We start from the raw sequence: 10886 nt of genomic DNA on the forward strand, positions 1-10886 counted from the left end.
GACCGTCCCCGCGTTTTCAGGACCAAGACAAGCATTCTGATAGAGGCCCTGCCCTGCTGACCAGCCCACTCCACCTCCCACCCCTTGTTCCGTCCCACACTGAGAGGGAGATGGTCTCAAGCCTGTGGACAGCTCAGGCCGAAAGTCCAAGCCGTGGCCATCTCTCCCCCAACGTTCACCCCTTGGATGAACTCCTACCAGACCCGGTGGGACTTTGGGGAGGGGCTTGCACAGGCCCCGGGTGCTGTTGCGGGTTGTTTGGGCAAGGAATCTGGGGTGCTGGGTCCCCGGAACATGGAGTAGAAGGACGGAAGTTCACGAGCTTCAGCTGGCACATCCCTCCTGGGCCTGCAGAATCCTTCCCCCCAGGGAGGGGCAGGGCTGGAGGAGGAACAGAGTGGGCCCTCTAAGCCTGGGAGCCCTGGTGGCCTGGGCCCGAGGGTTTTCATGCTCAGACCCTCTGTCCTCTTCATCTCTGTACTTCCTGGCTCTGATAGCTAGTCAATAAATTGATTTTAGAGAAATGTAATGGAACAAAAATCCCTGGATCAAGTCATATCTTAAGGTCTTCTCAGCCAACATCCGAACACAGAGATGGATCAGACTCTTTTTCTTCCTGAGAAAGGTAGCTGGGAGGGAAGGCAGGGCCAGAGTGGAGAGGGCGCTGTGGACACTGCTGGTGGGTAGGCTGGCACTAAGATTTCACGGCACACCTACCCTAGTCATAAACCAGCCTTGCCTAGGCCTCCAGACAGGGGACCGGTAGTCACGTGCAACAAAGCAGGAGAGGACAGCGCTCAAAGTGGCACTTCACCTGCATAATCACCTGGGCTGTCAGAGGCACGACCCTTCCGAGGAGGCCGATGTGGTCCTTTGGTGCCTCGGCGCCCAGAACTTACGGAGGCAAGTCAGTGCTTGACAGGTCGCTAGCTATTCTGGGATGTGGAAACCTCTACTTGCTCTGCTCCCACCCCGCAGTCTCTGCTCTGGTTTCAGTTCTGGCTGTCCTATCTCACACAAAGTTTAAAGATGACCCTGCCACAAACCCTCCCGGAAGTAGGTGAAAAAGGAAGTCTCAGTCAGTAAGGAAATGTATTTGATGTTTATCCATACAGAACAGGCTGCATGAACCAGAAGGAGAATCTGTGGGTTCTTATTTTTTGTTATTTTGCAGACAAGCCATTTTTATAGGATGAAGACGAACTGTGCTCTGCAAATACAAGTGGAGAGGCTGTGTGGCCTGTCCTGGGAGAGCTCCAGCCCCGGAGAGCCCAGTCTCTGGGTCCTTTGCTTGAGGCCCCTGGCCATGTTCTGTGTGGCAATACTGAACATCTCGGAAAGGCTATTTCTACTGTTCTTAGGGGGGAAGTGTGGCCTTTGTCACTAGCAAGTTACTTTGTTCTCTTTCTTTTCAGCAAACAAGCAAAAATGTGGGACATTTTAGAGAAAACCGTAAACCTTTGCCTGAGGCTTTGAACCACTCTCACACCTGTTTGATTCCCTGTGGTGAGAGGCCCGAGGTGGGTACACAGGGCATACAGCCTCTCCTTCTGCAATTGCTAAGATATTAACTTTTGGTCCAGGATTTAAACATGTTACTGATGGTCAAGCTTAAGCATTACCTTCTAAATGATCTCCTCCAAAGTAAACACTATTGTAGATATCTTTCCCGGGTCTCTGCTTCCAAAAAAGGGCAGGAAGAGGGGTCCACACTCCTCCATCTAGAATCCAGTGACTATCCCGGGTGAGTAGATCCCCCCAGCCACCCCTCATTCCAACAGCCCTCAGGAGTTGAGACAAAGCACAGTGGGGTGGATGGGAGACTGTGTTACCGCTCAGAAGTGTCCAGCCCTCACTCAGCAGCAGTTCCTGCCCTGCTGAACTCAGGCCTGGTCACTGAGACTGAGTGCAGTGAAGGGTGTCACCTCCCAGGCTGATGCTGTAGGAACAAGCACGTGCTTAAGCCCTCCTGACTTTCCCTCTGCCCCGCCATCAGCAATGCTCCGAGGAGTGCCTGCTCCGTCAGCCTGGCTCTCAGAGTGCGGACGATTACAGGGGGTGACGGAGCGAGGAGGACCCCAAGCAATCTGGGATGGACATGTACCCTGGGAGAGAAATAAACCTGGGTTGTCTAAGGCCACTGAGATTTTCCTAACCTATCCTGTGTGATACAGAGTCCGATCAATGTCGGTTATTTCCTGAAGAATGGAAAGTATATTCCAGCTTTTCCTCAGAATATCTGGCTTTTAGTTCTGCTTCTCCCTAAAAGTTAGATTTTTGCCAAGTCAATTAAACTTTGGGAATCTCTGCCCAGCCCATCAATTTCACAGGGTCATTGGAAAGAACAAAATCGATATAGCAAGACGATTCTGCTCTACAAATGTAGCTGTTAGCACCAGGGAGGGTTTCCCTCAACCTGAAAGAGCGAGATTTCGGGTTCTTTAGCTCCCTGAGTCCCTCCAAGGACCCACCCTTGTTAGGGGCAGTGTGGGGAGGGGGAGATGTCCAACTCGTATGCCACCTCTGGGGTCTGCTGAGCACTGATGGTGGGAAGATGACAAAGACAGAGAAGGAACAGGGCCTGTTCTTAGAAGGCTGACTTCTAGAAGGAATAACACATAATGCCCGAGAAAGGTCTTTAGGACAACCTTCCAGGTAACACTGAATGGGGCAAAGTGTAGCCCACGGTAAACAGGTCCTATCAACCGTGAGGGGCAAAAGAGATGGCAGAGAGGGATGAGGTCCGTCGGGGCAGGTGTGTTGGGCCATGGGAAGGTGGGAAGGGAGGCTGCCAGTTTTCACCTGTGTGATCTGGGTGCTCTGCACCCTTTCCCCGCCTCTCTCCCACACATACACACATAATCTCATACAACACTCGACGGGGAAAACAGGCTTTGAGTGATGGAGAAACATCCCTAGAACCAGGAGTCCAACTCAGGCCTGTGTGACTTCAAAACCCCTGTCTCTCCCTCCTGCCACGCGTCTGCCTTTTCGGGAACTATTTCAAGTGGCAGTCCCAGCAGCTGTGAGCCTGGAAGTGCCAGTGGCATATTCCATTAAAGCCCGTGCCCTCCCTCCTTCTCTCCCAAATTAGGTGGTTCAATTTTCTCTTCACAGGGCCTTTGGCAGCTTCCCCTGCCTGCAGGGCCTAATTGAGCACGAGTCTCCTGGGGGCTCCACTCTGCTATTTCCTGATGAGCAAGGGGAGGAGGGAGCGGAGAATGCGACCTCGCTCATTAATGAGGGACCCCTGTTTGTCATTCTTCTTATCAACATCATCACTACTTTAATTAACCATCTTTGCCATTGGGCCTGCAGATAATTGTTCTCTGCATTGTTCAAATTGCTAGGATGGATACCTTTAAAGGTGCAGGCTCCCCCGTCTATCGGCCATCGCTAATTAGAGCAGGGGAAGCTTTAACTTCTGCAGAAGGCCTGCAAGTCAGGTAGGAGGTGACCCTCATTAGCACAGGGAAGATTACAAGCCCTGCTGTTATTATCCAGACCCCGGTTCCCCTTCTGAAAGTCACTGCTTGCTAAGAGGGAGTGTTGATTGGATGTAGTTTTGCCCGACAGTGAAAAGTTACAAGATAATTTTTTATTCTAACAACAGGAGAAGAGAGCATTTACCTTCCTATGTGGAGGGTAATTTTCTGGTTAAACAGCAGGTAAAAAGGCAAAGCGGAAAGAAGAAAAGAAAAAAAAAAAAAAACCGTCTCCGAAGTCTGACTGTGAAAAAAGATTTTATTAAAAGGAGTTCAGCAGAGAAAGCTACGCTGTAACTTAGGATCATGGAGGTAAAGACTCTCCGGGGGGACTGGTTCTAAAAAAAACCCTGGAATGTAAGAGTCTACTTTAATGCTGGCTCTATGGAGGGAAGCGTGACAGAGAGCAAAGCAAACTATATAAAAGGCTATAAATCGTATCGTAGAAATGGCTTTGCAAACCTGCTTTCAGATCCAGGTAATGAAAGGAAAAACAGGTGTGGCTTAAACATGGTCACAAGGAACTTGAACTGGACCAGTGACTTGTCATGGGTCCACATTTCTGAAGCATGTTATGGACGAACCTTTCTCTGTGTTGTTCATCATGGATTTATCTATAAGTCTGTGAAAAAGCAGCAGGATGCCCATGATACTTTTCCCTTCTGTGACTAGGGATATCTGAAGTCCATTTCTGGAATCCCCTCAATTTAGTTCAAGCACCCCATTTCTTCATAACTACTCTTCCTTCCGAGAGATTGAATATACAAATGGACAATGGCTAGACCATATATGAAAATAGAGCCCTGAGCCACAATCTGCAGCGACCAGCCCATTATCCAGGCTAAGCAGCCCCAGAGGCCAGCCAGCTCTAAGTCAGACTTGTAGAAAGTCAGACTACTATCTCTAGCAACAGTCCAGGAAGCTAAACAATAACCCTTCTAGCAATTGGGCAAAAATGGCCGGGACTTGCTTAATAACTGCCAGCTTCCCTAATTTTCATCCTCACTTCCAACTTGGGGCCAATCAGAGAAAGCCAAACATGCCCCCCAACCGATCACATAGGAGCCCCTCTCCTAGTCGGCCTGCCCCCAGCTTCCGCAGGCCAGTAGCCTCCAATCAGGGCCCAGGTGGAGCCTTCCCTTTTCTCGTCTATGAAGCTCTCCCCATGCCCTGCCTGCCCTTGAGTCTCTGCCAAACACAAGTGACGCTGGCTGACTCCCTGCTACAGCAGGCGCTGAATCAATAGCCTCTGCTTCTCTCATTTGGTTGCTCTTCGTTTATTTCTACCTTTCCCTCTCTCTCTCCTCTCTGCCCCGGTTCTCCCTGGAGCATTTCTTTTCCCTTTTCTTCCATGTCAGGGTCACATGTTTAACAACTTCGCAGGTTCATTATGTCAGACCTTTTGTTTCTTTTCCTCCAGAACCATTCCAGGTAATCCTAGGTTAACTGGTAAATTACTTACCTATCGTGTAAAAAATTATCCCACGTTTTAGCAGCTTAATACAGTACTCACTTATTATCTTACCATTTCTGTGGGTCAGGAATCTGGGCATGGCTGATCTGGGTGCCTCTGCCCCCAGTCTCTCACAAGAGACTCCTGTCTCTGCCATCAACGTCTCTCCTGGGGGGTGGAGTAATCTCCAGGCTCAACTGGGCAGGATCTGCTTCCAAGCTCACTCAACAGTGGTAGGCAGGCTTCAGTTTCTTACGAGCTGTTGGACTCCAGGCCTCAGCTCCTCCTGAGCTGTTGGCCAGAGGCCACCCCAGTTCTTGCTACGTGAGCCTCTCCGAAGGGCAGCTGGCTTCATCAGCCTGAGCAGGTAGGGTGAGAAAGTGCCGGCAAGATGGAAGTCACAGTGTTTTATAGCCTCATCGCAGAAGTCACGTCCCATCACTTTGGCCATCTTTTGTCATTAGAAGCAAGTCACCATCCAGTCAAAAATCAAGGGCATGAAGACCAGAAGGCAGGGACCATGGGAAGGCATTGTAGATGGCCGCATGTCACATTTAGCCAGGCCTGCCCTTTCTTTGAGTCTATCTGTATTTCCCTCTGGGCACAAAACTTCCCCTATTCTGCAGCTAGTTCCACCCTCCCTTACCTCCCAAATATTATCAGCAAAATCTTCTTCTTTCCCCCTTTGAGAAAACATCAAAGGACACTATTCCTTTTCAAATGATTTTGGATATGCTTTCTTACTTTGCCCTTCCTCTAATGCTGTGAGTGAGATAGAGTAGCCCTATGGCTTACAGACCCCACTGAGATTATTTTCCTTGACGCCCCTGGTGACAGAGCCAGGACTGAAGCCCGTGTTCCCTTTTCTTCCTCAGGCTCCTCAGGTCACCAGAACACATTGCAGTCCTGCCCACTGTTCTGCTTCAGGATCCTGGGGGGAATCACATGGGCCAGTGATGTGAAAGCTTCCAATGAGTGGAGATGACTGTTTTAGGGCTGCCGAAATTAAGGATGTCTCCCCTTTCCGGGCTAGAGTGGCTTTGATTCTTTTAATTATACTATGATGGAAATTTCACTCTTTAGATATGATGTACAGTTTTCAGCTCTCTAACAAAGGTCAAATTTTTGGCGACTCTGAACTGATCTGGACTCCAGAGCGGGTGTAGCTAAGTGATGGCAGGGACACAAAAGGGTTTTATCTCCAACCATCACATCACTGGAACGATGGGGAATTCTTCCCACAAGCCGGGGGCATGTCCTGATCTTTTCTAATAACCATTCCTGGGGCAAAGATTGCTGCCCACAATGAACCCTGTTAATAACCTCCCCCATGGCTTAATCCTATAAGGCTCATAGCAACTTTCCATTAGATGTTTCTTCTGGTTCATTTGGGAAACAAGGGACAAGTCTGTGTGCAAATTAAGGGGACAAGCTTCCCAAACAAAGTAACTTCAAAGGAAGAATTTGTATATATTATTCATTTATCTCCAGTGTAAACCCACAGATATTTTATAGGAAAAAGGGCACTGACTTTTGGCCTACCTTGACCAAAAAAACATTTATAATATTAATAGCCTCTGATCTTGTCAGCACAATGGGAAAAAATAATGCCATATGGCTCATAGGACTTCAAGGCCCATTTGGAGATTTCTCTGAGGATCCCCATTTCATGCTTTAAAAAGGCAAAGATAAAGAAATAATACAAATGAATTTATTTACAAAACAGAAACAGACTCACAGACTTAGAACGAACTTATGGTTACCGGGGGGATAGATGGGGCGAAGGGATAGTTAGGGAGTTCGGGACTGGCACATACACACTGCTATATTTAAGATGGATAACCAACAAGGACCTACTGTATAGCACAGGGAGCTCTGCTCAATATTATATAACAACCTAAATGGGAACTAAGGCTTTCAGTAGAATAGATGTGCAATAAACACTTGTTGCATTCTCCATTACGTTGAGTAAGGGGAAGAAAGGAGCTTTTAAGGTTTTTTCTTACACTCTGAGTCTATCTGACAGAACCTAACACAGTGCCAGGCATGCAAATTACAGGCTTGCAAAGTACTTACAGGATGGTTAATCCAGCATTTCCCACACTTGCCTGCTTATAAAAAGTTACCTGGAAACTTCTAAAAAATTTAGATTCCTAGGATCCACCCCAGACCGACCAAATCAGAATCTCTAAGAAAGAATCCAGAAAACCTAGATCATTAACAAATACCATGAGAGAATCCTATGACCAAGCATGTTTGCAGAAATCCTGGATAAATCCACTGCAACTAACATAATGGCTTAAAGCACATATGAACTGATTTTCATTCTGTTGCCTCACTTAGTTGCTTTAGATATTCTGATGGATAAATGTGGGTGAAAAGTTTTCCTAACAACATGTAATCTTGATTCCTTCCTTAAAAACTCTGGACCACTGCTCTGGGCTGCTTGGAGCTGAAGCACAGTGGAGCAGAGAACCATGGGGTTTCCTTAATGTTTTCTTACAAATTCCTGAGTTAACTTTCAGAGACTTGTCTTCTGTTGGCCTCAGTTCACCCATCTGTAAAATAAATATGATGCCGCCTCCTCACAAGGGTATTGGAAGGTTTAATTACATTTTGAAATCCTTTGCATCTGTCAAGGAGTAAAGACGCGCCAGGTCTAATTACGAGCAATGTGTTAGTATTCCTGGGTTATCATGCTGTAAATGTCATGTCTGCATTTAAATTCAGAGAATAACGAGCCCTTAATTTTCATTTTAAATAACTCCTTTCTCCTCTTGCTTCCCGTTGTGCATAGAGCCTGACCATGGAGTCCCTTTCAGTTCCAAGGTGCCTCAGCTGTAGCATTTCTCCATCATTTCTGGCATCTCTTGTGGGTCAGCTCAAGTACCAGCCCTCAGCCAAGCTGGGCTTGAATCTGCCCTCTGACACTTGGGAAAGCTCTTTCAGCCTCAGTTGCCTCCTTTGCAAAACGGAGCAATATTTACACCAAAGGGCTATAAATGAGGATGAGAGAATAGGAACTGAGTCAATGGTGATTATTTTTAAAGAGAAGAAGATTATTAAGAGACCAAAGGTTGAGTAGGGAGAGGAAAAGTTTTACTGCCGAGCAAAGGACCGACTGCAGTATAGGGTCTAGGTTCACAGGGATGAGATCTGGGGGAGGAGAAATTGTTGAGTTGAAAGATTCTGGGCTGCCTTTTCCCACATCAAGAAAGCAAAGTCCTTGGGCGTGGCTGACAGGGTGGGGTTATCCGGCTCCTTGCTCGGGTGAGCAGTGGGGGCCGGAAGTGTCAGGGATGTGGGCCTTCACTTCGCCATTTTGGTACCCAGCTGGCCACTGCTGCCTGCGGAGGTGTGCACGTGGAGATTTGTCTCCAGTGACAAGGTGCCCAGGCTGGGGTTTATCAGTATTATGATGCTGATGATTCATAATATTACTAAACATAACACGTGGTCTCGCTCGAATCTCTTCACCTTCCTTCTCAACATCCCTTCCAGCTCCTGTTCCCACTCTTTAGACTGCCCTTATCTGCCCCAGACCCTCAGGGCTTGTGAGTATCATAATAGGAATCCATTTTCAGGAGTCACTATTATGTCTCTCTTTCCAGGGTCCAATGCCCAGCTAGCTAATCTGAGCAATTTGCCAAGCTAATGGTAAGGAAAATTCTATGGCCTTCTATAGGTAATGTTGTCCCTCTCGGTGACTTTCCAAAACGAATTTGCAGGCTGACTGGTAGACTTGGGGGTAAAGAGAGGAGGGGGGATGTTTGGGGATGAGCTATCTTATGGCAGCCCTTCAATCACAACTCCTGGGGACCAGCATGTCCCCCTTTTGCTATAAGAGTGAGATGCTGGTATTAGTAAGCGAAGAGTCCTCCCTGCTACCCTGTAGATTTTGGACTTGAAACTGTAACATCAACTCTTATTTATATATCATCTCCTATCAGTTCTGTTTCTCTGGAGAACACTGACTAATACTAGCATCTCACTCTTACAGCAAAAGGGGGACATGCTGGTCCCTAGGAGGTGTGATTTATAATAAGAAATACATATTTGGTCTTCAACCCCTTCCTGGCACAGAGCTGCTATAACCCTTGGGATTTCTGTAAGTGAGGAGAACAATAAAGGTATCTTTTGTTATGTTGATGAGGTGGCTTTTTGAATGCCACCTAACGGTGGTGGGGGCTTGTCGTGGGGGCTTGTCACCCCGGAGGAAGCAACTGTGTGATTAAAGTGTTGGAACTTTCAGTCCCACCCCCTGACCTCTGGTGGAGGCAGAAGCGCTAGAGATTGAGTTCAACCATCAATGGCCAATGGTTTAATCAATTTTGCCTATGTAATGAAGCCTCCACAAACACCCAAAAGGGTGTGGTTCTGAGAGCTTCTGGGTTGGTGAACTCGTGGAGATTTGGGTAGAGTGGTGCGCCGGGAGAGGTCACGGAAGCTCCACACGCTTTCCCCTTACCTTTTCCTAAACATCTCTTCCCCATCTGGCTGTTCCTGAATTATATTCTTTTATAATAAACGGGTAATCTAGTAAGTAAAATGTTTCTCTGAGTTCTATGAGCCATTCTAGCAAATGTATTAAAGAAGGGTGTCGTGGGAACTTCCAATCTATAAGTGGGTCGTCAGAAGCACAGGTAACAACCTGAACTTGCAATTGGCATCTGGGGAGGTGCGGGGAGCCATCTTGTGGGACTGAGCCCTTAACCTGTGGGATCTGCTGCTATCTCCTGGTAGATAGTATCAGAATTGAGTTGAGTTGTAGGACACCCAGTTGGTGTTGGAGAATTGCTTGGTGGTGCTGGAAAACCCACACATTGGAACTGGTGTCAGAATTGTATCTACTGATTTAAATGTTAATCACATCTAAAAAAATATCTTCACAGCAACCTCCAGGTTGGTTTTAGAACAAACAAATGGCCACCACACCCTAGTCAAGTTGACACAAAATTGCCCATCACAATGCTCAATTCCATTCTTATGCCACCATCCTACAGAGGTGAAAACCAATTGCTTCCTCTTTTTCCTCTTAGTTTTCCAGACACTGCTTCTATTAAGGCAGAATACGGCTGCAAGAGCAAGCATACAAACAGACCAAGGAGGGGATGCAGAGCATTATAGCACTTATGCAAAGCTACTGTGATTTCCAAAGTGTTTCCAAGTCATTTTTTAAAATATAGGCATTTTTTTTTTTATTCTCAAATTTGGCTAATTCCATGTCTGTTCCCACCCCCACCTCCACTCCTTTACACTTAGAACAAATTGTCTGAGAAAAGCTGGAGAAATTGTGGTTCCTTCCTCCAGGGAAGATCTAAAATAATTTTTAAAACGTGGCAAAGGATAAAAATTGGAATCCAGATGAAACGCGGGCAGACTTTGGCACACGGTGAAAGTACCGCTCCCTAAGCATCTTGCCCAACTCCTTGTTAGGTAATGGCACCACCCAGGCTGGAGAAGAACAGTTCCCTTATCTTCTCGGGCCAGCTGGCTCATGGTGTTCTCTAGGCAATAGATCAGAGAAAATTATTTCCAGCTCTCAGCTTCCAACAAGCAACCCAAGGGCCTTCCTACTTCCCTGCTGCCTGCCTTGCTAATTTTGCTTACTCCACAGCCAGTTTCCAAGACGGGCAGTGCTGAAATGCTTGCTGGGGTGAGTGGAGGCGGGTACTCATCCCCATTTTGCAGATGAAAATATGAAGCACGGGGATGAGTCGCTCTTCAAAAACAGAACCAGAAACAGCCTTTATAATAGCTAGTCTCTCCTACTGAGTAATGTCTCAGGCCAGGCTGCTAAACTAACTCAGCTAGAACGAAGCTAAATTCAAGTTCTCTGCCATCCAGACTGCAACCTGCTGTAACTGCTGGTTCATTGGGTTCACAGGACTTGGCTACTTTCTGGCTGTTTGGATGCAAATGGTGATGATCGATGCTGATGATGATGA

The sequence above is a fragment of the Eschrichtius robustus genome, chromosome 18 (assembly GCF_028021215.1).
Source record: "Eschrichtius robustus isolate mEscRob2 chromosome 18, mEscRob2.pri, whole genome shotgun sequence".
Classification (NCBI taxonomy): domain Eukaryota; kingdom Metazoa; phylum Chordata; class Mammalia; order Artiodactyla; family Eschrichtiidae; genus Eschrichtius; species Eschrichtius robustus.